At 39.7% G+C, this 26913-nt stretch overlaps 1 protein-coding gene across 12 annotated transcripts in view; it reads right to left on the reverse strand.

The window, feature by feature from the left end:
• NCKAP5 (NCK associated protein 5) overlaps positions 1-26913 on the reverse strand; it is a 632725-nt gene that overhangs the window by 161709 nt on the left and 444103 nt on the right. The window lies entirely within an intron of this gene.

Here is a 26913-nt window from a genome sequence, read left to right on the forward strand (position 1 = left end):
CACTCTCCCTTGTGGAGAGTTCCCCCAGCATCTTCTCTTCTCCCCTATCCTTTGGAGTCCTCTGGACAGCTGCAGCTGCTGCCCCTGGTCTGAGCTGCCCCTCCTACCGCAAAGAGAGATGCCTACTCACACTGCCCCACAGGGGCCTGGGAAGCCCCATTCACATGGGGAGCTTGTAGCCAGGGCTGCTGGCAACAAACAGCTGTGCAGGCCTTTGAGAGGCAGAGACGCGAGAGGGCATCAGAGGAGGGAGGGAAGATAAGAAGGAAAGAGGGACAGAGGCCAGTATTGCCCGAGGCACCCCTGACTATCATTCAAGGCACCCCAGAGTGCCATGACACACAGGTTGAAAACTACTGTCATAACCCAAGATCCCTGATTTTGCTGGACAAGAACTACGAGGTATTTGGCTAAGTATGCAATGTTATCAGTAAATATATATGAGCCAGTTTTACAGAAAGATGCTTGCGAATCACAGTCAGAGTGATGCAATGTTATTATTTTACCACCTCGTAAGAGATATAACTAAAGGACTTAAAGAGGTAACTCATATGTTCAAAGAAATGGAAGGAGAAAGAACTGAGAGGACTAAGGCCTGCATATCCAGGAGGAATAATAACAACAGAAGCAGCAGAAGCAGCAGCAACAGCAACAGCAACATCTTGCTGAACCTTCTCTTTAGTTCTCTCTTGAGTTGAACTGTCAAATGATCTTTTGTAATATTCTTCATGATATGCCTTATGAAGAACGGCTAAGGGAGCTGGGCATGTTTAGCCTGGAGAAGAGGAGGTTAAGGGGTGATATGATAGCCATGTTCAAATATATAAAAGGATGTCACATAGAGGAGGGAGAAAGGTTGTTTTCTGCTGCTCCAGAGAAGCAGACACGGAGCAATGGCTCCAAACTACAAGAAAGAAGATTCCACCTAAACATTAGGAAGAACTTCCTGACAGTAAGAGCTGTTCGACAGTGGAATTTGCTGCCAAGGAGTGTGGTGGAGTCTCCTTCTTTGGAGGTCTTTAAGCAGAGGCTTGACAACCATATGTCAGGAGTGCTCTGATGGTGTTTCCTGCTTGGCAGGGGGTTGGACTCGATGGCCCTTGTGGTCTCTTCCAACTCTATGATTCTATGATTCTATGATCTTTTGTAATATTCTTCATGATATTATATGATTATTTATTTATAAACGTATTTATATACTGCAATTTCATAAATATTATCTAAGGTGGTTACAACTACTAACATGCAATAGGAATAATACAGAGATAAAACATCAACTGACTATTACGGATTATGTTTTTCTTAATTGTTTATATAAGCCTGGCAGCAAATGAAAGTCTTCAACGAACACGTGAGTTGTAATACAGACAGTGCGTTTTGAATCTCTGCTGGAAGAGCATTACACAGGAGCACTGAAGGCTCAGTTTTGTGTTGATATTGAATGAACCTCACCAACTTGGGGAGACAACAAACTGTGATCCTTCTCAGTTATCTCCACTTACGCATTTATGATACAACTATGAAATTTCACTGTCACTGAAGTCCCTAGACCTTTTACTTACTACCAAGGCAGAATAAGTCACACCATATGCAAATGGCAAAGCTGACATTGTATTAGGGAAGATCATTAACTAGCGCATGGAAAGCTTCAAAATTCTAATGAAAACTGAGGAAAAAACCAACCCAAATTTCCCACAGGAGCAAAGAGGAGGGAAGCATGCAGAGAGAAAATTCTGCTTGGCACACCTATAATTACAGAGGAACAAAAAGCAAAAGGGAAGCGAAAGTGGTAGATAAGGAGCGGGCAGTATATTAGCTACTGCATCAGCACCAAGGGAAAAGGAAATGAGGGTTTAAAAGGTCTTGTGTCAAGTTGAACCTCAACTAGCAACTAAAAAATCTTTGAAGGTATCACTGATAAAGGTCAAGGCAAACAGAGTTATGACAGTGAACTTTAAAAACACTGACAGAATTCTAGAACACTAGTTACCATGTACATTTCCTTGTTATTCATACTAAACTATTAGTCTCTTTATAGAGAGGATTATTGATTTACACAGAGACTCATTTAGCATGGCCCATTCAGTACATTAAAGTTGTTCAAGTACTTCAAATCTTTAATCTTTTTTATTTGTAATTCCCTACATTCTGTGCTCCAATGTACAGACACTCCACCATTTAACGCTTTCAACAAGAGGCTTGAAAATTTTAAAGAAAGGCATCCAGTTCTCTTCATTCCCCCCCCCCCAAAATATTCAAGGCCTGCATAACTAGCTGCTTGCTTTACCCCCCTTCTCTAAAGAGAGAGAGACAACAACATTATCCTGTTTAAGTCCTGGTAAACACTTGGCGGCCTTCATTTCCCTCTGCCTGGATTGATGCACCAGTGACAAGGTGTACTCTTAGATGTCACCTTTTTACTGCTTCTTATTTCAGCAGGTAGAACTCAACCACCCACCCACATCTGATTGAGCTGCTCTCCCATCTTTATCACAGGACAGCTGTTTATAGACACTACAAATCAGTTTGGATCACATACACCCCAGGCTGGAATTTTAAAGGCAACAAAAGTACTCAGAGTGTCTTCTGGAACACTCAGCAAGTAAAAACACATCAATTAAAATGTGACATCTATTAGCAATTGAACAGAGGCTATAAGGCTTAAATTTAACAAACACTATATTGCAACTACAGTAGGAGCACAAGATGCCCATGGCTCAATTTACTTTTTGGATAGTTTTATACTATAGCCCAATAGATCTTTGTTCTATATGTACTCTTGATAAATTTGTACACTGTGCTGTTAAGGAATATATCTATAGAGGTGGAGCATTAAGAGTAGGCAATGCTACTGGACTACAGTTTCAGTCATCCCTGACTATTGGCCGTGGTAGTTGGGTAGTTGAGGCTGATGGGAGTAGAATTTCAACAACATGTGGAGGACGACTGGTTCCCTATCTCTGTGCAACATGTAGGTTAGCTTTAGGGACAGTGAATGGACCAAGGCTACCCAATGTATCAACAGCTTTCCAAGCATTTTGACCAAAACAGCAGGTAAAAGCAGTGATTTAGAAAAGAAGCAACCAACTCCCCCCCCCCTTTCCTGTGTCTCACAGATGCTTTTACTTAAACCTATGCAGAACCAAATATTGAGTTTTCATAATGCACATCATAGAATAACATATCTACCAAGATTCTAGTTAAAGGTAGGTAGCCGTGTTGGTCTGCCATAGTATCTACCAAGAAACACTTATCCTGATATGAACCTAAACACATAGGGTTGGGACCTGTGGAAGCTCCCACAGGAAGAAAGGGGAAGCTGATTGTTCCCAAGTCATCCATCTTCTGGTGCTCCTTCCCTTGCTGTTCCAGAGGGTCTCCAACCACCCAGAGCAGCTTTCTTGGGAACAGGAGCTGCCTGAATATGAAGAAATCCCAGTCCCATTCCACTACATCCAATGAGCAGATCTTTACTCAGAAAATCTCTAGGTCCAGTCCTCATTCATATATAAGGGAGACAGCATCTATGTGCCCCACAACTGGCAACCAAACACCTTCTTCTCCTTATACACAACCAGCAACTACTTTAGCTCTGGATTCTTGTTTACCATGATTTGCCACTTTGTCAGATGACACTTATTATTTTAACATTATATCTGAACAGTCCACTGTGTACAGTTAGGCTAATTGGGAGGTGATACATAATCAGAAAAAGGACGCGGGTGGCGCTGTGGGCTAAACCACAGAGCCTAGGACTTCCCGATCAGAAGGTCAGCGGTTCGAATCCCTGCAACGGTGTGAGCTCCCGTTGCTCGGTCCCTGCTCCTACCAACCTAGCAGTTCAAAAGCACGTCAAAGTGCAAGTAGATATAAGGCCAATAAAGCGAGATGAGCGCCGCAACCCCAGAGTCGGTCACGACTGGACCTAATGGTCAGGGGTCCCTTTACCTTACATAATCAGAAAACCTATAAGCCATATTGATAGGAAGACTGAAGTGCTGAAATAAAATTGTAGAGGTAATAAATTTCACAATATGGATTTAAGAATAAGGATTTAAGGGTATACATAATTTAAGACTAGATCCTGCTGCAAGAAAATTGTGAGTGATACTGCTAGTGAATTATACTTGACTTAAATGCGGAAGTCAGAATTATCCATTGGTCATCAATTGAGAGAAAGAAATTAAAATGAAATTCCAATCAAAATCAAATATGACTGCTCTGACTACATGCAAGATCTTAAAATGTGCTTAGTAAAGATTAGTACAATTGATTTGTGTGTTTGTGTATTTTTAATATGAAATATGACATGTTAACCAGCTTTACTCTTTAGCTGCTAATTAGTAAATGAACAACTTCATTTTGAAATCTATACATTGAAGCAAGATTTATAAGATTGCAATGACTGGACGAACACACACCACCTGTCTTACAGCTGTCTCTGTAAAATGTTGAGCCTCAGTTTTTCCGAGATAATGTTAGGCATTTCTGCTGTGCTTGCATAATATTTTTCTCAAAAGATGCTCTGATTTTTTTTATCTTTTTTAAAAAAGCTTGTGCAAGAATCGTAACATCCTTTATTGTCTTTCTGTTTACTGCATGATTGTTAAGACTGACAAGCCTTTAAAACCTTCAACATTTTCTTTCCTAGAATCGCTGAAATGTCTGGAACTGACATTTCAAGAGAAGGTTAAGAACAATCTCTGGCAAAATAGAATGTGCCACATACGTGGACTCTTCTGCCAGAAAAGAAGTGATCCTGGCTTCAATGTTTAAGCTGTTTGGCCTTGCAAAGTCCATCCATGTTAGCACTTCGACAATTTAGAACATTACGTGGATCATTAAGGGGGTTTGTTTAGTTTCTCAAATCCTTTGGCAAGCTTACAAATGGAAAATTCCAGCACTTAACCTACGTACATAAAATAGCAAAATAAAAAATGACATACCACAATCTTACATGCAGTATTAAGTAAATATATAGAACCTTTTTATGCTGATCAAGGGGTATATGTAGAAACACAAAATGGGTAGCATACATATTTAAAACATAGATATTCTTTAGATGGGGTGAGAGGCTATGATGATGTTCCTGCATTACAGGGGCTAACTGATCCTTAGGGTCTCAACTCTACAATTCTATGATACTAATAGATGGGAATTAATGTTGTTGAATATTTCTATAGTTTAAATACCCAGAGCACAGGATTTGGAATTCTTGGGGTGGGTGTCCTTGAAAAGTCAATGGAGTTCTTCAGTAAGATGATCAAACATGGCAGACAAACTTCTGTGAAAGACAGGTTGTCTTCCATTACCAACCTTCCCCTGTAATGTGTAGTCGCAGGAGATTATGGACAATATTCAAGGGTGTACTCACAGTTCAAGTGGAGCAATCATATGGTCTGACAAACGTGGAAAATGCCCTGAATAAACTCAATTACAGTGGTACCTCGGTTTAAGAACAGCCCTGTTTATGAACTATTTGGTTTACGAACTCCGCAAAAGTGGAAGTAGTGTCCCGGTTTGCAAACTTTACCTTCGTCTAAGAACGGAATCCAAACAGTGGAAGGGCACCAGTGGGAGGCCTCATTAGGGAAAGCACGCCTCCATTTAAGAACGGTTTCGGTTTAAGAACAGACTTCCAGAATGGATTAAGTTCGTAAACTGAGGAATCACTGTATACATATGCAGGGTCTCTTGATAAGTAGATGGAGAAAAAGTTCCTTAAAGTTAGGAATCTGAAAACTCCTGGTCTAGCACAACAGAAAACCTCAAAGTAAAGCTAAGCATTTTCCTAGTTGGCATGGAATAGAATGCAAGCAGTAACAGGAAAAACAAAATAAAATACCATAATTAAAATGTTTTCCAGACAAAATCTACATTTGCTACTACAACAGTGTTGGAAGGGATGCATGATGCCTAAGAAGGCAATTCCACTGAGTCATTGTTCTGCATTTTATGCTTTTTAACTATTGAGTATAGCTGTCTTACGCTAAATTCTGATTCACACATTACATCCCTCAGTCACTTCAGCATTTTGGATTACCTGTCTTTCTTCTGTAACAAAGGAAAGTTGGGGGAGGGGAGAGAAGCATCACAAAACAAGATCACTGCAATGATATCTACCATGAAGTCACAGGTCATCACAAAGATAAATGTGCTATATTTTCAGCAACACTTGATGAATGTGAACTCCAAACCAGAATGGAACTCCATGGCTAACCTGATTTTTTTAAACAAGTGTTCTGCAGGGATCTAACTTCCTATTGCTGTTTCAAAGTGCTGCAATGCAGCCCCCAAATCTTGAATGGCAAAAAGAGGTAGGTAAGGGGGATTCACATATTACATTTTTAGTGTGCACTTGGCCAGACATTGTACATTTGCATGGATGTAACAGTGCAATAAGGGGACGCAGGTGGCGCTGTGGGTTAAAGCCTCAGCGCCTAGGGCTTGCCGATCGAAAGGTCGGTGGTTCGAATCCCTGCGGCGGGGTGCGCTCCCGCTGCTCGGTCCCAGCGCCTGCCAACCTAGCAGTTCGAAAGCACCTCCGGGTGCAAGTAGATAAATAGGGACTGCTTACCAGCGGGAAGGTAAACGGCGTTTCCGTGTGCGGCTCTGGCTCTGGCTCTGGCCAGAGCAGCGATGTCACGCTGGCCACGTGACCCGGAAGTGTCTCCGGACAGCGCTGGCCCCTGGCCTCTTAAGTGAGATGGGCGCACAACCCCAGAGTCTGTCAAGACTGGCCCATACGGGCAGGGGTACCTTTACCTTTACCTTTTAACAGTGCAATGTACACATGCAACCTAGATGAGTTTACAACCACATATATCATATTGGGACACTGTGAATGACTCCCTACAGCTTGTACACAAAGTGGTAAAAGATACATTTGCCTCAAATAAAATGTATGAAGTAACTCTTCAGATGCAATACTCAGATAAAGAAATATGGAATAGAAAATGTTTGTTTGCTCTTGTTTTCCTTTAGCACACATTTTCTTTTAAACCTAGCATGGAACATGAATGTTTAATCTTAATTATGTCACTGGGGCCAATTGTTTGCTGAAAGCAAAAGAACTAAAAGGATGAGCATTGTGCAGTGAGAGAACCTGAGCTTGGATTCACACACTGCATAATTATCATTTTGTTTTCTTCAAATCCCTGTTTCCTTATCTATCCATCCCTTATTAGCATACTCATCTTCTCCTTAAATCTGCTGTTAGGTTTCAAGAGGATAAAGCTATTCTGATTTATTTATGGAAATTAATCTGTCACCAACTTCACTGAGATAGGATTGGTTTTCTGATATTTCACAGCTGGTCTTTTGGAGATGTTCAGAGTAAACACGTGGTTAATAATATCTTCCATTTTGTGGCACCCTGGAAGAATAAGGACTAGAGCTGCAATACCAATTTTCCTGGCACACATCAATTTCTGTAAATAGAACTAAAGTACAGTATAACAGCGGTAAACCTAATTGCTTCCTCTAAATAACATAGAACAGATATATTTCAGTCAACTATCAATTTAAGTTAGTTCCTTAAAGTTTCAGAAGCTGACTCAGTCTTCAGACAATACATTTCATTTCAGTTCAGTTCAGAAATCCCAATGATATATCATTCGGAGATAGTTTTTAAAATGTATCACCACAAAACTCTCTCATTAATAGCCTTAATGGTTATCTACATGACAAACAGGATTTAAAGGATTTGCCATTGACCTAAATGGGGCCAAGATTGTACCCAGTGCCATTTTGCAGCATCTCTTCTTATGGGAAGAAGCACGGGAGCCCCACAGCTATTAATGGGGGTGAGCAGGCTAAGGATTCTGACATTTAAAGTATTTTTGAGTTAGCCCCATGCACTGCTAAAGGTTTCCTATATTACTTTGGTCAAATCACTTGTGTCAAAGAGCTACAGAAACAGAGCTACAGAGACAGTCAGTCGTCTTGAAAGATAGCTCACTTACAGATGTGTTGAGTGAAATGGAAGAAAACACAGCTCATATGCTATCTTGCAGCAATAAATAAGTCCCTGTGCATGGGTAAAGAGGAGCAGAGATCATAGCCAGGAAATATTTCCTGAGTGAGTGAATTATTCCTATAAATGGGTATATTTAATGATGCCCTAAACAAATCACAAGTCATAAGAGAACACACATCAGATCACTTTAGCTGTACTACGTGCAGTCGAGGACACAGAGGGAGGAATTCAATGTCGCACTAAGAAGATGGTTCCCACTGACAAGCCAAAATGGAACTATCTCCCTTTCCCTCCCCACACACAGTTCCAGGCTTCTCCTGCCTCCCACCAGAGCTAATTTCAGGAGGAACTGGAGATGCATGGAAGGAGGGGAAAGCCCTGTTGCACAAGTGGAATTCATTGCATCGGGCTTCCACTGACGGGACAAGTTAGTTGTATTCCACCCACAGCATATACATAGCAATCAATCAATCTTTATTATAGTCAAAGATCAGACAACAGAAATAGCAATAATAGCACATATACCTACATCAGCACCAAGGGGCAGAAGCACTAGACCACAATTTTCAAATTACAAATCCTAAAGCAACTTACAACACCATTTAAGACTATCTAAATATCCTAATCACAAAGAGAGAAATCATCAATACAGTAGTAAAACCAGACAAATTCAAAGCAAATGAAAGCACAGTGAAAACAAGCAAAATATTATCTTCACTTGTCAGCCAAAGACAACCAATTTTTACAGCTGGCAAATAATGAAGGGGGGCGAGTTCTGTATCTGAGGTACCACTACTGAAAAGGTCCTATGTGAGCTTTTCAAAGGGAAAAAAGTCAATGCCTTGGACATTCCTAAAGTATATGTCTGGACTGTAGTCTAAGGCACTGAGCATCAAAAAAGGGCAAATGTTATAGCCATTTTCAGAAGCTAGAACTCAGGTTCTGATTGAATGTGTGACTGAGCAGTATTCACGATTGCACTTATCCTCACCCCAAAAAGCATGCACCTTCCCTTGACGTATACACAATGGCTCTGACATTTGAAAAGAAGAGGAAGATATTTGCAAAGAGGAATCAGGAAACTTGTGTGATATACACGTGTACATGTGACAGCACGCCTATCAGAAAGGGCAGAAGCAAGCCACACAACATGGGGGGCAGCAGCAAGGTTAGCCAGTGTGGCCCTATGTTTCGAAACAGGACTTACATGTCCAAATGTAACTATCTTCAGGGGAATCTCACCCACTAGTCACGATGTAGCCTAGGGAAGCTAAACAATGGCATCCACCATAAGGAAATCATGCAGATACATTACTCCCCATGGCATTCTGCAGGTAATACCAATGAGTAATTTATTGCTTGGAGGGAGAAATGTTCACAAGGAACAATGAATAAATTAATGTGTGGAGTGCTATGCAATGTAATATATATCTAGGATCGATCATATTTGTTCACACAAATATGCTGGTGATGAGGATATAACCCTCCATATAAGAGGTCACCATCAGGGCAAATAAACTGCTTGACAAAATATAACATCTTCACAGCTTTATTCATACCCTATTTGTCAACTAAAATAACACTGTATGCACCATGACCAACATATCTAAAGGGACATTGATAGCTTGCTTTTCTTCTTATAATTGGAAATATTCAGTGTTGAACTGTTAGTCCTCAATTTCTCCAAGGATAACAAAGGGAGTAAAACAAAAAAAGTAAGGAGAGAACTAAATAGTTCAAACAACTGAAATTAGAGAAAGCTTGTACCAACAGAGAATGACTATTTTGTCAAAATGTGTTAATGCCTATCTGTATTTATTTTATAAACATTAAACATGCCACATATTGACCAGAAAATAACTTTGACCAGAAGTCTATGCCTAGAGATGACTTGGTTGAATAAAAAAATGTTTAAGGAGCACTATTCTGTTCTCATTCTATCAGAGGGGAACAAGCCCATTACTATAAAATGTGGAATAGGATGTCAAGTTGGCAATATGTGATGGTTAATGGCTTAAATGCCAGTACATGCTGCTGAATCACTTCCTCTTCACTTCTGCCCTGAAGTGTAAGGGAGAAACAAAACAAAAAGCCTTTGCTTGCCATTGCATTCAGACAAGGACTGTGGTTTGTTTCTCCCTAACAAACAACAATCAGTAAGGCAAAAAGAAACCATGGTTTCATGGTCCTTGGCTTGGGAAAACAAGCCTCATACCAAGGCTTGGACATACCTAAAAGCCAACTCCCACTCACAGAAGAGTGTGCAGTAGTGTGCTGCTAAGTCTTGAAAATCCATTAATCCGGTCTTAACTTTATGTGTGAAGAAGGCCATAGATGAATACTTACAGAAACCTCTATGCTACAACCAAGGCAGAGATTAGGAATCTAGTTAAGATGCTTCAGAAGAGTAACTTGAAGCTAGGGATGTGGGAGAATTCCATCGTAAACATAAACTGCTAATGTTCACTTATTTATCACATGTCTGTAACAGAAATCAATCCAGTTAATACAACTTCTACTGTTGCTGCTGCTTTCCATCTGCAAATGATACATAATTGATTGTTTTCCCCTCATCTGCATTGCATTTCCTTTACACTAAAATTAATTAAGTGGGATAACATAACAATTTGAAACTTATGTAGGTTATATAATTTCACTGCAGCAGTGAGAAGAATGACATAGTTTTTGGCAAAAAATGAACTGCAGCGAAATGGAAACAGTACTGCAAGGGCAGAATGGGAAATGATACTTCCTTCCGTCCCACTTGGATCCACAGTAAGGAATAGGGTCTAAATTAATCCAATGATTAAATTATTAATTTTGTTGTCTTTATTTGCATTTCATACCTGGAAGGAAGTACATTTCAGAGAAATCATCTTTAAGATCATTTTCAAACTGGTAAGAAAAATGCTACTTCCAGTCTGCAAAGTAATGGTTCTCCCCCCTTCTTTCCTTTCAGCTTATTGATTGAATTGTGTCCCTTTTGATCTCAAATGGTTTTCTCATGTTTGAAGCTGTATTTGCACTTTCCCTGGAAAATTCAATACAGCTAATAATGGGTGGGGAGAAAGAGAAAGAAAAATGCCACATTGTAGTTTAGATAGAAATTCTGTGCGTTAACTCTCACAACACATTAGAGTTCTAGCTGGGTAAGGATATTATTCTGCAGCAGAAAGGGTTTGGCAGATCAACATCACTGGAACAGACTCAAGAAAACCTCACCAATGAAGTTCAGTTGTGTTGCTGATAGCAACTGGTCTTGTGGGGCCACAGGCCTAGATTTGAAATACAGTCAAGTAATAGTACAGGTGTTTCGGCCATAATTCCCTAATGACACAATGTTTGTATCACACCATCTATCAATAAGGAGCTCAGGGCAGGAGTACTGCTATTTTTAGTTTTACAATTTATTTATATACTGCTTTTCAGCCCAGAGGCTTGCAAAGAGGTGAACAGCTAAAACAAAATATATAACTAAGTACAATAAAATGTTGTGGCTCCACCAGTAAGCAAACCAATGTAATACAGCAAAATCAAATATTAGACAATCAGGAAAAAAACATCCCAAGCTAGAGGAATATAAGGTATTCTCACCAACCCTGTTATGTCGTAGGACAGGAGTAGCCAACACTGTGCCCTCCAGGTATTTTGGAACCCCAGTTCCCATCACCCCTGATGCTGAGCCATGCTAGCTGGGGCTGATAGGAGTTACAGTTCAGCAACATCTGGAGTGTACTACATTGGCTAACTCTTCCTTAGGGACTAGAAACCTGAACGGACAATGAGAAATACTAAAAAGAAAAAAAAGCAAGCTTATCCCAGCTAGAAGTGTGATCTCACCACCCTTGCTCAAACCATTCAAGGAGAACAAGTACTCAGTGTACACAATTGCCAAAAATCTTTTTTTAAAAAAAACTAAACAAAAAATATATTTTAGAGTACCTGAAATATTAATAGTTGTCATACACACAAAAAGTTCCAAATACCTAACATATGCTCTCTAGGCAAGTACACTTTCCTTAGGGTGAAAAACATGGCCCTAACCCTTATGCCAACCCAACTGAATGAGCCAAAAGTGGTCTTTGATAGCAATATACTCTGAAGTCCATTGGTCCCCATGTTACTCCCCATATGTGTGCAACAGCCTATAGAGATATATATGGCTGAAAGATAACAAAAGATTGTGGATCACGTAATAACATACACAAACTGAGTGGGAATTTGAATCAAGGGCTTTATAGGTCCAAGCACAACACTGTATCCTCCACACCACACAATATACAAACTACTGCATGACTGCTGCTGGAGAGAGAGGGGGTAATGCAAAGTAATTTTGCACACTGAAAATGTGACTTTTAAAAGAATGCACTGAAAAGTGCTTTAAAATAATGTGCATAAAAGACCTGGCTCTGAAGATCCTAAATCCTAAACATGCAAATATCAGAGGGTATTGGGGAAATTTCTCCCGAAATTTCAACTTGGCCTGAAAATGATTCAGCTGGCACAAAGATAAAGTTAACTCAGACAGAAACCAGGAGATCAAAACAGATGGAGCTTGAGAAAAGCTGTGGTGTTCCTCATCAGTGAGAAGTAGGCCATGAGGGCGCCTCAAATATATGCTATAGCTCTGCACTTTCCATTTTTGTTTTTTATCAGTTTCCCAGCTTACTCAATATTGACATTTGAATTAATCTTATCTGAAAACTTGGAGAGGCCTTTTTCAATCCCACTTATTTTGCATGGAACTACCTCAAATTATAACAGAAGAAGCAAAAGTTTTATTAGTGGTTATAAAACCTTAAGAAAATGAGTGGAGACTTTTTTTGTTGTTGGTAGGATTAGCTGGTTTTGATTGCCAATAACAGCGTAGGCATTAATTAGTAAGAATTCTTTTTGTTAATAATTGAGATAAATTATTGCCTTGGGTTGGGGGGGGCACTGTGGTTATGCAGCTGAAAATAAGATCTCTGATCTGCAAAAAATGTCTGAGTTCCAAGAGATTGATAATGGTCCCTTATGGAAAACATCCAAACTAGCAAAGAAGTGCATACTCTATCACAAATCCCTGTAGGTGGCAGAATTCACTTGAGTATGTCAGATGATAATGGAGACTGAAAGCCAGGTAATAGGGAGAGTGTATACACCTAAGTCAGAAAGATCAGATGGCACTTACTGGCCTCTAGGGAAGGTGACAGGTGCATCACTCTAGCATCCAAAAATGGATGTACTAAGAGACTGCTACCTCTGTGGCAATCTGACAAATACTCAATTTTTGAACTCCAGGATTTGGTTCTCCACCCCCCCCCCCCCGGAAAAAAGTAAGTATTCCAGAAATGGGAAAATGCCATACATAGAAGTGCTTATACATGATTTCATATGTGGCAATGAGAAACTAGTATGAAACCTTATTTTCAGGTAGGCTTACAGTAAAAGGGAAATGGTTAAAAGCAAACTAGTGATAGCAAACTTGTTGTAAAATGCGTAGCACAAATAGACATCAACCCAACATACTTAAGTAATTTTTTCTCAAATGATTAATTGTATTTTATTGATTTGGTTTCATATTCATGGCTAAATATCAAAATTAATATTTGTGAAGTAGAAATCCAACATAATAATTGGAAATTATTCTCTCCCTTTTGGTTGTTTGCTTTCTAATAACCTATTATTAGAAAGCAAAAGGACAAGCACAGAAGAGACATCTATATTCAACTGTAGAGTAAAATGAATGTCAGCTTCCATTGAATTAAGAAATATTTCAAAATATTTCTACATGCTAAATTACTTGGAGTAAATCAGTATTGAAGAATACCTATAAAATGGGAATCTACAAACAAGAGTTTGGATCACTATTTAAAACAAAACAAGATTCATGAAGTCTACATGCATATACTCTATATGCGGAGATAATGCTGTTTGTCAAAAGCACATTTTCTTATTCATGTTCTAAAATAGACTATGAAAGGTAATTTACATCAAAAGTACATTAACACTTCACCATTTTACAAAGCCCATATGCGATATATGTGTGTTATATGAGTCTAAGTACTCGAGTAAATTAAATGGGATTCCCTGGGCAGCAAGCAAAACATTTAGAGACATAAAGCTCAATTTGAATTTTAACTAAAGTGTCTATTAGAAATCTCTGAACTACTTATTTCTTCGTCTGATTACAAAGCATAATACTGAAAATGAGTTTCATCCTACAAAGACTTTCCTGCATAGTTTACTGTCTCACATACAGAGGTCTAGTGCACATGCCATAGTAAGGCTGGACTTGGCTTACAATGACTACCCAAATGTACTGGTTCCTGGAGAGGAGTTCACACCCGTTTTACTCTTTCCTGGGATTTTAGGTCAGTGGAAGATGTCATCTGATCCTGGGACTGTACTTAATGTTTCTCCTCATTAACTCATAGCCATGGGACAAACGTTTTGGCTTAGCTTCTACACTTCAGTGACCAAAATTGCCTGGGGAGGAGCCCAAAGAGATGCTTGAGGAGAAGCAAAATGACTGTGATTCCCTCAGGAGCCAGCATGTTTATGCCATTTCATTAGGACCACACTACCCCCCCCATCAATCCCTGCCCCCCTCAGCAAAGATCACACCCCCTGTAGCAATCCAGCAGGGAAGGGGGTTGGCTATCTGTGTGGCAGCTGGCAGTGCACCTCAGTAGCTCTTAACCACAAGATCCTCAATTGTCCCTCTTTGGGGGCAGTGCCAAACAACAGTGGGAGACAAGAGTGCAGAACCCAGAGCGTCTCTGTAGATGTTCTAGCCCCTGTGCTCTGTGGTTAGGAACATGAGCCAGCTAACTTGCCTGTCTCTTCTTGTTCTTTTCCAAGCAAAATAAATAAAGAGAGGAGATATTACTTTTTGTATCTGAAAGAGTGTCTGTGGAGGATTGCACGTCCCATTCTTGCCACATTTACTAGTTCTTGCCATGCCCGCTTTAGGCACTGGTAAGGTCCACTTTCCTGGAATATGGACCCAAACAGGATATGAACAAGATAATATGGACTTTCATATGGAAAATGAGACCTTACCTCTGAAATAAATCAATCCTCAAAATCAGCAACTTCATTATAGGAAAGGTGCTTCAACTGTATGATAATTTTACTTGTCCTATATCAGTTTTCCAACACTGTGACTTTTTTATTTTATTTTAAAGGGAGAACCCAAACTGTGCCCACTATTTCAAATGCAGATGCATCATGGTTTTATACAAAGGCCTAATCATACTGGCGGTTCTGGTTTTAATTCCCTTTCTAATAATTCTTAGCACAGAATTTGCTTTTTGCACAGCTGCTGCACATCCGATTGACATTTTCACTGAGTTATCTATTACAAGCCCAAGATCTCTTTGCTGCCAGTTCACATCCCATTAGCTTATTTATTCAAAAGATTTCTATACTACCCTTCAACAAAGCTGCCAGGGTGGTTTACAAACAAAACAAAATACAAGAATCAGAATAAAATTTAATAAATTGCACCGTAATACATTACATAGCTGACAGAATAGAAACACCTTTGCCTGGCTATAGTAATAATATTGGAAGGCTGTCTCTCTGGTCACTCACCTCATATGGCAGGAAAACCTGGAGGGAGGCCTTTGAAAATTACTTCACTTCCTATGGGCTGGTTGGCATGAGAGGAAGAGATGTTTCTTTTTTAAAAAATAATATTTATTACTTTTAAAAGAAGAGAAAACAGAAGCAAAAAAAAAAAAAAAAACAACAACACCAAAGAAAGAACAAAAAAAATATATACAATAGAATACAACATAAAAACAGTACAAAACACAACCTAATCACTATAAACTAAACTAAAAAAACCTACTCCCTAACCCTAACCCTAAATAAAACAAATCAAAAACAATTTTTTAAAAAATCACATCCCTCCTTTTCAAAACCCTTTCCTTCATTCCCTTGTTTCCTCGACCTCCTCTCACCTCCCTTTTTGTTTTCCACTTCTACTAGTTGTTTCAGCAAATCCTTTCCATCTTTCTCTATTCTCTATCATATTATACATAACATTTTTTTAACCTTATTTTAACGTTAAAACTAAAATACTTAACTCCTTATAACATTTCTGCTAAATCCATAAAATATCAATCCACCAATTTTCTATCACTCATTAATTTTGCAATATTTCTATATATAAACTTTAAATTTTTCAATCTTCTTCCATCAACTCCTCTCCCTGGTTTCGGATTCTGCCAGTCCTTTCCGTCAATTCCATATAGTCCATCAACCTGGAGATCTTATGTCCGAGGCTCTTAACTCTTTTCCAGGTCCCTTCTGTTGATCTTGTTCATATTCTTTAATGCTAGAGAGCAAATCTCGAGAAAACTCCATCTTAACAATATTTTTATTCCTTCTGGACAGTTCAGCCAGATTTCCATAGTTGAAGCTAGGGTCTATAAAGTGTTTCAGGTCGTATTTCAAGATTCTTCCAAATCCAAAGGCCCCCAAAACTTCAATCTCCTCCAAGTCCAAGTCTATGTCCCAAAAATCAATTAATCCCTGGATAGAGGGATCATTCCGACTTTCCTTCTTCAGTCCAAACAGGGAACCAATCCTCAAAATCTGACTTTTTCTATATTCAGTCATAAAAGGCCTCAATTTATAGTCCTCAATTTGCTTCTGTAAAACTAAGAGTCCCACTTGTGTTATTTTAGGTTCAAAAACAACAACTTTCTCCTTTTCCTCCACCATTTGTTCTGCTAAAGTAGGTTCCTGTGCCAAGTCCTGAATTATTCCTGTGTTGGTGCTCTCTTCTCGTATCAAATTAGTCACTTTCTGTTCCAAGTTATCAACTTTAAAAGTCGTGGCATCCGTCTTTTTATTAAGCTCTTCCAGCGAATGATTTATTTTACATAAATAAATGATTTATTTTACATAATAGAGTCACAATGTCTTCTCCTATCAACATTTTGAATAGTCCAAGGTCAATCACTGGTTCTCAGAATCCTTATCTCGCAGCTGGAGATCCCCCAGTTACACTCCTGTAACAGTTTCAAAAGCTCCCTCTAGAGGGAAACAGTCTCCACTTGTATGAGTTCTTTCAAGCACAGCTCAAGCAATAAACAAAGTTTCGATTTTCGGTTACTTTTCTTCCATTTTGAACGCAGAAGAGGACAATGGAAACAGTATCTTGCTCTTATTTCAGCTAGCTGTCAAATCCGTTCTGTCAATGAACTTTCCCCAAACGTCATCTGGCAGCCCGTTCCCAGTTTCAGAGCTGAGGTGATTTGATTTTCCCCTCACTCCTGCAGGCTTACTAAGTTCAAAATTCAAAGCTTCCCCCTTCTCCACCTGCGTCCAAGGGGTTTTTTGTATTTTTAACCGATGGAAATTTAATCTTTTATCAAAGGCTTTCAAAGACTTTAGCTTGTAACGTCTTTGCTTCAGTCTATTGACAAAAGCGGAAGGCAGACTTCCTGTTTATGACCTTCCTGCTTCAGCGCCAAATTAAGATATTTAAAGATCCAATTTTCCATTCTACTCACGGGTAGTTGTTTAAAATCCAATTGTCCACAGGAAAAAGTCCAGCAACAGCAATGCGGCTTCACTCCATGAAAAAAGCAGTCGATTCAAAGCACCGCGCCGCTCACCCCACATCGCTCTGGATACCCAAAACAGGGTTTCCCCGCGAGTAGGGGAGGCGCAAAAGGTGCCAGCTGAATCCCAAGTTCACAAGCTTTTCCCGCTTGTGATTTCAATGGGTATCTGCCTTTGCTGTGGCGGTCAGACCCTGTTTTCCACGGAGTAAGTTCCTCCCGATCAGAGGAGCTCAGCCATTGCCGGAGGCGCCAACCCGGAAGTCGGAAGAGATGTTTCTTCAGGAAAATGGGTCCGAAATTGTAGGGCCTTCCAAGTAAAGTGCCAGCGTTTTGGATTGGAGTTGTAAGCAGAACAGAAGCCACTGCTGTTCTTTCAACATCAGCAAAGTATGTTCCCACCAAGATCAAATATGATCAATAGAATTATTAATTGTTATTGCCTCAACATTTTACTTGCACCGAATCTATTTTGCCATTGACCCAGTTTGGACAAATCCTTTTGGAACCTTTGCAGAATGCACAATGCCTTTGGTATCAACTGATTTCAACAACAATTACTAATGGGCAGTTTTCAAAAAGCTTCTTACCACTTAAAGAAACACCCTGGATGATCAAAATTAGATGTATGTTTTAATGTTAGAACTCAACAAGAGCCCACTAGAGAATGTGCCTGGCTTTTAATATAGCAGGCAGCTCAAATATATCGAAAGGTAAAGGTAATTTTCTGTGACTCCCTGTGGTCTGACCTTATCTTGTGTCCACTGACTAGACTATTAGCCAAGAACCCCTGACACCAGACTATTATGCCTGAAGCTTCTATAGCCTGAACAAACTCAATTGAGCAAGATTCAAAAAGCTTTGGATACCTGAACCAAGGAAATGCAGCAGATAAAAAGAAGTCCGTAGCCATCATATTGCTTTGTTTGCAATGGTATGAAAATACTGCTGAGGGAGGTCAGGTGCTCTCTTGCAAAAAAGTAGAACCTTTTAACAATCATGTTAAGCTGTTTCAGAGGAAGGTGTCTACTCAATTATTTGTGCTTTTCTGTCAATTTGCTCTTCCATTGTTCAGAACATAATAATCAATGCTGTTTATATTTTTAGCTGGCTTTTCATGCATAATAGTAGCACTGAAAATTCATAGAGCAACAGATATATATATATAATAAATATTAGGCTATCTTAAGAAGTAGGCTTCAAACACAACCAAAAGACACTTGGAAACAATCTTTTTCATAAGGGGCCCTTGAAAAAATTAACAACAATAATAAAAGATTTAACTTGCATTGTATGTCAAACACTCTGGGCTTTTAAGGAAGGTAAGGGATTTAATTTATGACTTGCTTTTATCTGCATTTGTTAATCAGATATATGGTTATTGTTTTGGTTTAAGGTATTGCTTTCCACATCCGGATCATATATGATGAAAGGGTAGTTCTAGAACGATATTAAATGAATAAGTAATATATGAAGAGACACGGGTGGCGCTGTGGGTTAAACCACAGAACCTAGGACTTGCCGATCAGAAGGTCAGCGGTTCGAATCCCTGCGACGGGGTGAGCTCCCGTTGCTCGGTCCCTGCTCCTGCCAACCTAGCAGTTCGAAAGTACATCAAAGTGCAAGTAGATAAATAGGTACCGCTCCGGCGGGAAGGTAAACGGCGTTTCCATGCGCTGCTCTGGTTCGCCAGAAGCGGCTTAGTCATGCTGGCCACATGACCCGGAAGCTGTACGCCGGCTCCCTCGGCCAATAAAGCGAGATGAGCGCCGCAACCTAAGAGTCGGTCACGACTGGACCTAATGGTCAGGGGTCCCTTTACCTTTAATATATGAAGGAAGAACTCAGAAACTGTAAGCTTATTGTGGCAAGACTTTTAAAATGTTTGTAGTACCACACACACTATATATAAGGTATGTAATAAATAACAGTAACAATTTGATCACTTATTAATATAGCAATTAATTATTTAACTGCAGTTCGAATAGGCTTTGTATTGTGCTTATAACTAGTTTTATTTTATTTTAATTACCTTTAAAAAACACCATTTGGATTATATTTTGTAATTTGCACTATATAAACTGCCCAGAGGATGATGGATGGTATGTAAACAAACAAACAAAATATAATACATGACTATTTAAATTCTAATATTTATTTTTAGATCTTGCATATTCAAATGTGATAGGTGAGAAATGATATGTTTAAAGTACTGCAAGAAAATAGCACTGAAGTTTAAAGGGGGGGGGATCCCAATTCCCCCACCAATCTATATTCTGTATACTTTCCTCCCACCTTTCCTTTCCTCTTGTCTCTTTTCTTTTGCAACTGAAGCTGAAGAATGAGTGCCATCTCTTAAATAGCAGCTAATTATCAGGATTTGGACAGCAGTGGAATCTGTGACTATGTTCTCATTACTGCAGGGACAATTCTCTAAACAGCTCAGAATCCTATTGGTAAGAATCTCCCTGGAAGAAGAATTAAGAGCAAAGGGATCAGATAATTAGGATTAAGTAGGTTGACCTAGGGCAGCTAAGCAGTTAAAAAATTCTAAACATGTGAGGACCCAATATACTAGGGTGAGATGGGGTTTCTATGAATCAGATTAATTGGAATGAGTGAACAACTTCTACAGGTTCATTTGATAAAATGGAAAGGTTCTGTAGGAACTTTGCATAATTATACTCTAAACTTTTGCTGGATGCAGTGCTTAAAACCACCAGGCAGATGTTCGCAGTGAATTTAGTACTGGCACTGTTCCAAACTATATCTTCAGGAACAGAGAGGTTACTGGTACCTTCCCACAAATACTCAAAGCAACAAACAACTTTATCTGCTTCAATTTACATAATGCACTGAATCTTTTTTTCTTTTCTTTTTTGAAAAAATAAAACCTATATTCTTTAAATTGACCATTTAAAGGATTACATGAAAGTAATCTCTCTGTGAGATTTTGGTTCATCCATGGAAGGTAATCATCATTACAAACAGCATTCCTTATTATTGGTGCAAGGCCAACAAATAGCTACTTTCAAAAAATGAATCAATAGAGCCATTTCCTATGGGCATTTGATTAAGATTAGAGAGGATTTTGGAGACATACTATTAGAGTTCTGTGTAGATAGACAAAAATTGGTATTTATTATAAGAAGGAATATTTATCATAATGATTTGCACAGAGGGCAGCGAACAACTAAACTGGAATATCAGTAAAGGTGTTTGGAGATTATTCTCTGGAAAAAAAATAGGTCAAGTGTAGTTCAGCAAACTTTTGCTGACTTTAACTCAGCCAGAAGCAATGAGATTTTTCACACATAAAATTAGACGTTCACTGGAAACCTTCAAGATTATACATTTTCACTGCTTTCCCCATTTTTTTGTAATTTGGTCTGGGAAAGCCAGGTTGAATACAGCCTTCGGTCACTTATATACAAGCACTTTTTATGGGAAGAGTGGGAAGAGTGTAAATGTGCCCTTTCCTATTCCCTATAAACTAGTGCCTAGCATAAGCAGGCTTGTCATTTCAGAAGTAATTGGTCAGCACTGAATGACAAAATAGAAGTAGATATTCAAGTTCCTTTTGGTCGAACAAAAGCCATTGGACAATGTGCAGTTATATAATTCAATGCCTCATTTAGTGCATGTGCTGGACCAGTATCACAAGTGGCACAGCTCATGAATGATGCAGAGTTCATATGCAAAAAGGAAGCCACTTTTGTAGAAACTTGCTAAATGAGGGACAAAAGAGCAAAATTTTTATTAGCTTGAACATACCTTCATTACTTATGTTGACAAAATGACACAGCAAAATATGATTTAGGATGTTTTCATGACTCCTGGCTAGCAGCAGTGGAGCTTGATGGATCAGTGCAATCAGCACTGCATATACAGCTCTGGTGCTCACATCAGCTAGAACAGAAGGGCAGGGGTGAAAGGAAATACCTTTTTGCTGTGCCAGCTCCCTTGTGGTGCCCCCCTTCCCCTAAATGTCTGGTTCTGGGGTTTCTACTGGCTAACAGCCAGCAGTGATACTACTAACAATATATTTTGCCCACAGTATGGACAGGCACCTTGGGTTGCTCCTTGAGGGGAAGACTTCTCTACTGATGGCTGAGCTCCCCCACTGGTGGAACTGAGTAGTGCAGCAGGAAGGACACTGCTCTACCAGCACAGCAAGTCATTGCTCTGCCTACTACCAGCACTACTGCTGCTGCTACTACTGTCTTTTTACTATTAAGTAACTTGTCAACCTAGCAGTTCAAACGCACGTCAGAGTGCAAGTAGATAACTAGGTACCGCTCCGGCGGGGAGGTAAATGGCGTTTCCATATGCTGCTCTGGTTCGCCAGAAGCAGCTTAGTCATGCTGGCCACATGACCCAGAAGCTGTACGCCGGCTCCCTCGGCCAATAAAGCAAGATGAGCACCGCAACCCCAGAGTCGGTCACGACTGGACCTAATGGTCAGGGGTCCCTTTACCTTTACTAACTTGGACTCAGTCAGTTTGTGACAGCCAGAATGAATCATGTTTCATGAATGGATCATGTGCTACTTACAAAGCTGCAAGTTTCAGCATACAAAAGAGAGGGACTAGCAGCACACAAAGATCCTGACTAGGCTACTCAGCGAGTTTCATGGATGAGCAGCAGTAAAGCAAACAACAAAAGAGTGTTGCTTAAGTTCAAACAACGTTTGAAGATCTGAAAACTCAGCAAGCTGTTTTTCTGAATTACTCTTTTTATTGATAATTCATAAAGAAATTGTCACTGCTATTTTGGGGGGGGGGCACTTTCATGAAGTAGTTTTAGATTTCCCATCATGTTTGTGCTGGTATTGTAAGTGGTCAAGGGGCTAGACAATACTGGGAGGGTGGAGAGGTGTATTTCATATTCACTTGGAATATCTATCCAAATCTCTGTTTAAAAATTACTTGTGTATGTATGCAGGCAGCTGCAAGGCCACTGAACACTGGCAAACATTCTAACTGCTATAGGGACACAACAAGTCACACGATTTTAACAAGGCATGAAAAACAAACAGTTTGGGGAAAACATCACACCTAGGTTAATCTAAGATGTGGGTGCTGGAGGATAAATGGGCAGGCAGAGAGCTGGTGCCAGGAAGGAGCAGGATGAAAATCTTACAAAGGCCCTGAGGATTGAGTGTTGATGACAAAAGGTCTGGAAGGGCAAGGGAAGAAGAGGCGAGTGCTAGGAAAACAATGTTGCTAAGGGCTGTGTAAGCAACTGAGAATGATGCTTAAGGAAGTTAAGGGTGATACTTTTTCAAACAGATCTCCTTCTGTTGCTGAGTATCTGCTCTACCAGATATTTATTTTCCAATAGCTGCCACATATCCTTAAGGTTCATCTTCTTGTTTAGGTATTTATTTAATTATAAAGGATGCCCCGCAATATCTCTCTTCCTTTTTCTTCCTTGTGTTCTATAACATGATTTAAACAAGAGGAGGTCATATTAACCGCTTTGAGATTTTTCTTTAGTCAAGAGTTATATAAATTGTATTAGATATATATATAGAGAGAGAGAGGGAGAGAGAGCAAGAGAGAGCGAGAGCGCAGTTACATGAGAGGAAAGGGTTGCAGCTTGGTGGAAGAGCACATACTTTGCATGCAAAAGGTCTACAGTTCAGCCCCCAGAACCTTTGGGTAGTGCTGGAAAAGACTCTTGTTTGAAACTGTGAAGAGCTGCTATCATTCATCATAGATAGTACTGAGCCAGATGAAGCACTTGGCTGACCTGGTGTAAGGCAGATTCCTGTAGTATTACCATGCAGCTGCCATCACACTGAAAGGGCACCTACTGCATGACCTATGCCTCTAGAGTCTCTTCTCCTTCAACCTCTCTATTTATTTGAATACAGGTAACTCACATAGTAAGTGAGGGTTTGGTTCTCAGGGGTCCATGTGTATACACAAAAACGTGTAAAGCCAGAAACTCAATTTTTCTTTATTTTTTTCTGCAGGAAATCCCAGTTTACCATCAGTGTCCCTACAAGAATCATGTCCATTGCCTACCATGTGATGATGTCCTTATATGTGGAGGTTTTTAGATTTTTTTCTTTTCCCCATACAAAATAAGAAACTGAATTCAGTATCTTTTGTTAAAATACAACAATCAGGAGAAAAGACCACGAAAGAGCTACTTCATAAAAGTTTTATCTCCTTTAGAAGGCCATATACACAGGGGGATACTTTTTTACTTTGTATCAACTATAAGGTTTTTATTGTAACGAGTGAAGTAAATTAAATGGGATTTCCTAAGCAAAGCATGTTCATGACACAAGGGAGCTGTGATATCTAAAAAATCATAATTTGACAAGAATTCCGGGCATCAAGAGTATAAGTGAGTAGGAACTATTTGTTAATTATCATCTGTTCCCTTTGATTGCAAATGTACAAAATTTATCAGTCACTAAAGCAGAAATAGAATTGGCAGAGGGAGATAAAGAATAGAAAAAGAGGACTGACTGAACGGCTAAAAAGGGCAAATGCTGAACTTAAGTCATACTTTAGTTTTATCTGTGCTGCTGCATAGAATCACAAAATTCTTGGAGAAAGAATGGCTACCTTTGGGAAGACTTTTAAAAGTATTTTTTAAAAAGAAAAAACACGAAAGCTTCCACTCCTTTCACCTCAAGGGAGTAGTATATATGTTGAAGATGATGTCCACCTACCCTCTACGGGAAGGCAATGCTTACCTAGTGACAGTGAGAAACTACTGCAGTCCAGGATGACTAGCTCTCCTTAACACAATTTATATGTAAAAGAGTATGGTGATGATGTTAAATTAATACAACCATTGTTGAGAAATTGGGAAGTCTGCCATACTTGTACACTTCATATTCTTCCTGATGGCTGTAAAGCAGTGTACTCAAGGGATTCTCCCTCTTCCTAGGCACATAAATGTCCACCTTCAATTAATTATTCCTCTGGGAGAAGGGTGCCATATATACCCCGAACACACCTAGGCAGCATGTGTTAACCAACCCAACAGAGAAGTATAACAAAGACTTTAACTGAATATATAGCTAAGAACAGAAAAAGAAGAGGGAGAAAATCAGAAAAAGGGGTATCTCGGAGGAAAACCCTTAATCCAGTCTACTAGTAATGAAAGGTAGTTCAGATTTACTACTTTGACCGGGAAAAACAGAAACTAGCCAATTCCAGTATTGTTCCATTAAGGGACCTAGAGGAGTCTGCTCACTGGGGTATAAAAATAAAAGTTCTAGTCAGGATGGGTTGTGCTCTGCCTGCAGTTCTCAGAATTATCGGGATTATGTTATGATTTCCATAATTATCGGGATTATGTTATGTTTAGAGCACAAGAAGTGCAGTGTCTAGAAAGCTGTGGGATTTTAGTAGACAGAGACAATCATCGCTCTCACCCATTGTGCATGACTACATTCTTGATAATACAGGTCTTGCTCCCAATATTCACATAAAATTATTTAAGCTGTCTAGAGGATGTGGCATAATTCTCCATTCCACCTTGGAAGACTGGTACAGAAAGAACTGTACCATCTGGCCCTGAGGGTCATCAGGCTGGGAGATAATTCATCATGGCATCAAATAATGACTATGAGTGCCCACAACCATATATTATAATTATAGAAAGTGAGATGAGAAACTACATCTCATATATGTTGTGCAAGTGACTTAACTGCCTACTTCCCCATTCCTGAAAACATTTTGAAAACATGATACCAAAACTCCAACATCCACACTAGAAGAATTAATGAATAACTATTTTTGTTTTTTTCAAACCCACTAATTAAATACAAAGATTAATTATTCTCCAAATACCAAAGGATTAAACCCACTAATTGCACAACTAATAAAATGTGTGTCTCTTGATTAATAAACCTCAGAGCTTCCAGTGCATGACATAAAAATTTATATCTACCAAGCTCAAATACACAAGGGTAAGGATATATAACATTAAACCAACATACAATTAGCAACACTTTATTTTAATTATCTTTGGGTACTATTAACATTGGTCTTGTAGTTCATTTTTCATCATGGATTACTCCTTAAAACTGCTTGTGTAGATTAATTCTGGAAGCATTGGCACTTTTTTTTAACCAAGCTGTAGCACAAAACTGGAATCAATGAAGAAATCCTATTCTGTGACCTTCCAATAGCCAGGTTTACTGTGGGCTTCCCTCCTCCCTCTTCAAGGCAATTGACTATAATTGATAAAAAGCTATGACTTCATTAAACAACTTTCTATCATCAGAAATGAAATGAAGAACTGAAATAGCTACACGGACACAGGTGAAAAACTAGGCTAACAGAACTTTTTGGAAATATATTGGAAAGTATATTGGAAAGAAAGGTCTGCATGGAACATCAACCCACTAAGTAAATATTGACCTTTAAAAAGGCGGGGGGAGCAGTCATACTAGTAAGCAGAAGTTGTACATATTCTGTGAACCAAAGTTAAGATATGATAACACTTGCCCTCAGCTCCCAGCCCCTCTAGTCGGTGCAGAAGGATGTTATGGTCAGTGGTGTCAAAGGCTGCTGAGAGATCCAGCAGAACTAGGAAACAGCTCTCACCTTTGTCCCTAGCCTGCCGGAGATCATCGACCAGTGCAGCCAAGGCAGTTTCAGTCCCATGATGAGGCCTGAATCCCAACTGGAAGGGATCCAAATGGTCCACATCCTCAAGGCGTGCTTGGAGTTGTTCAGCAACCACCCACTCAGTCACCTTGCCCAAGAACGGTAAATTTGAGACTGGGAAATAGTTGGCATATTGGCTGGATCTAAAGATGTTTTTTTAAGAAGCGGTTTAATGACTGCCTCTTTCAGCAGGTCTGAGAAGGCTCCCTCACAGAGGGAAGCATTCACCACCCTGCAGAATCCATTGCCCAGCCCTTCCCGGCTCGCATTTATCAGCCAGAATGGGCAAGGATCAAGGAGACAGGTGGTCAGTTTCACTCATCCAAGCAGCCTGTCCACAACCTCGGAGGTAACAGATTGGAATTGATCCCATGTAACATGACTAGACAGGACTCTAGCACTCTCCCGCCCCAGCCCTGCTTCCATGGTGGAGTCTACCTCCTTCTGAATCTCAGTGACTTTATCTGCAAAAAACTTTGCAAAAGCCCCGGTGACGAAGGTGGTTCAGATAGATTGCGAACCACCTGAGTCTCCTGCTGCTGTTTTTTGCAGATGCAATAGAGGCAGTGAAGAAGGTTCTCTTCGCCGTCACCACTGCCACTTGGTAGGCTCGATGTTGAGCTCTAGCACATGTCTGGTCTGATTCAGAATGAGTTTTCCGCCACCAGCGCTCTAGCCGTCTCAACGATTGTTTCATCACCCTCAGCTCCGGGGAAAACCATGGGGCTGT

This window comes from Podarcis cretensis (genome assembly GCF_951804945.1).
Source record: "Podarcis cretensis genome assembly, chromosome: 1".
Classification (NCBI taxonomy): Eukaryota; Metazoa; Chordata; class Lepidosauria; order Squamata; family Lacertidae; genus Podarcis; species Podarcis cretensis.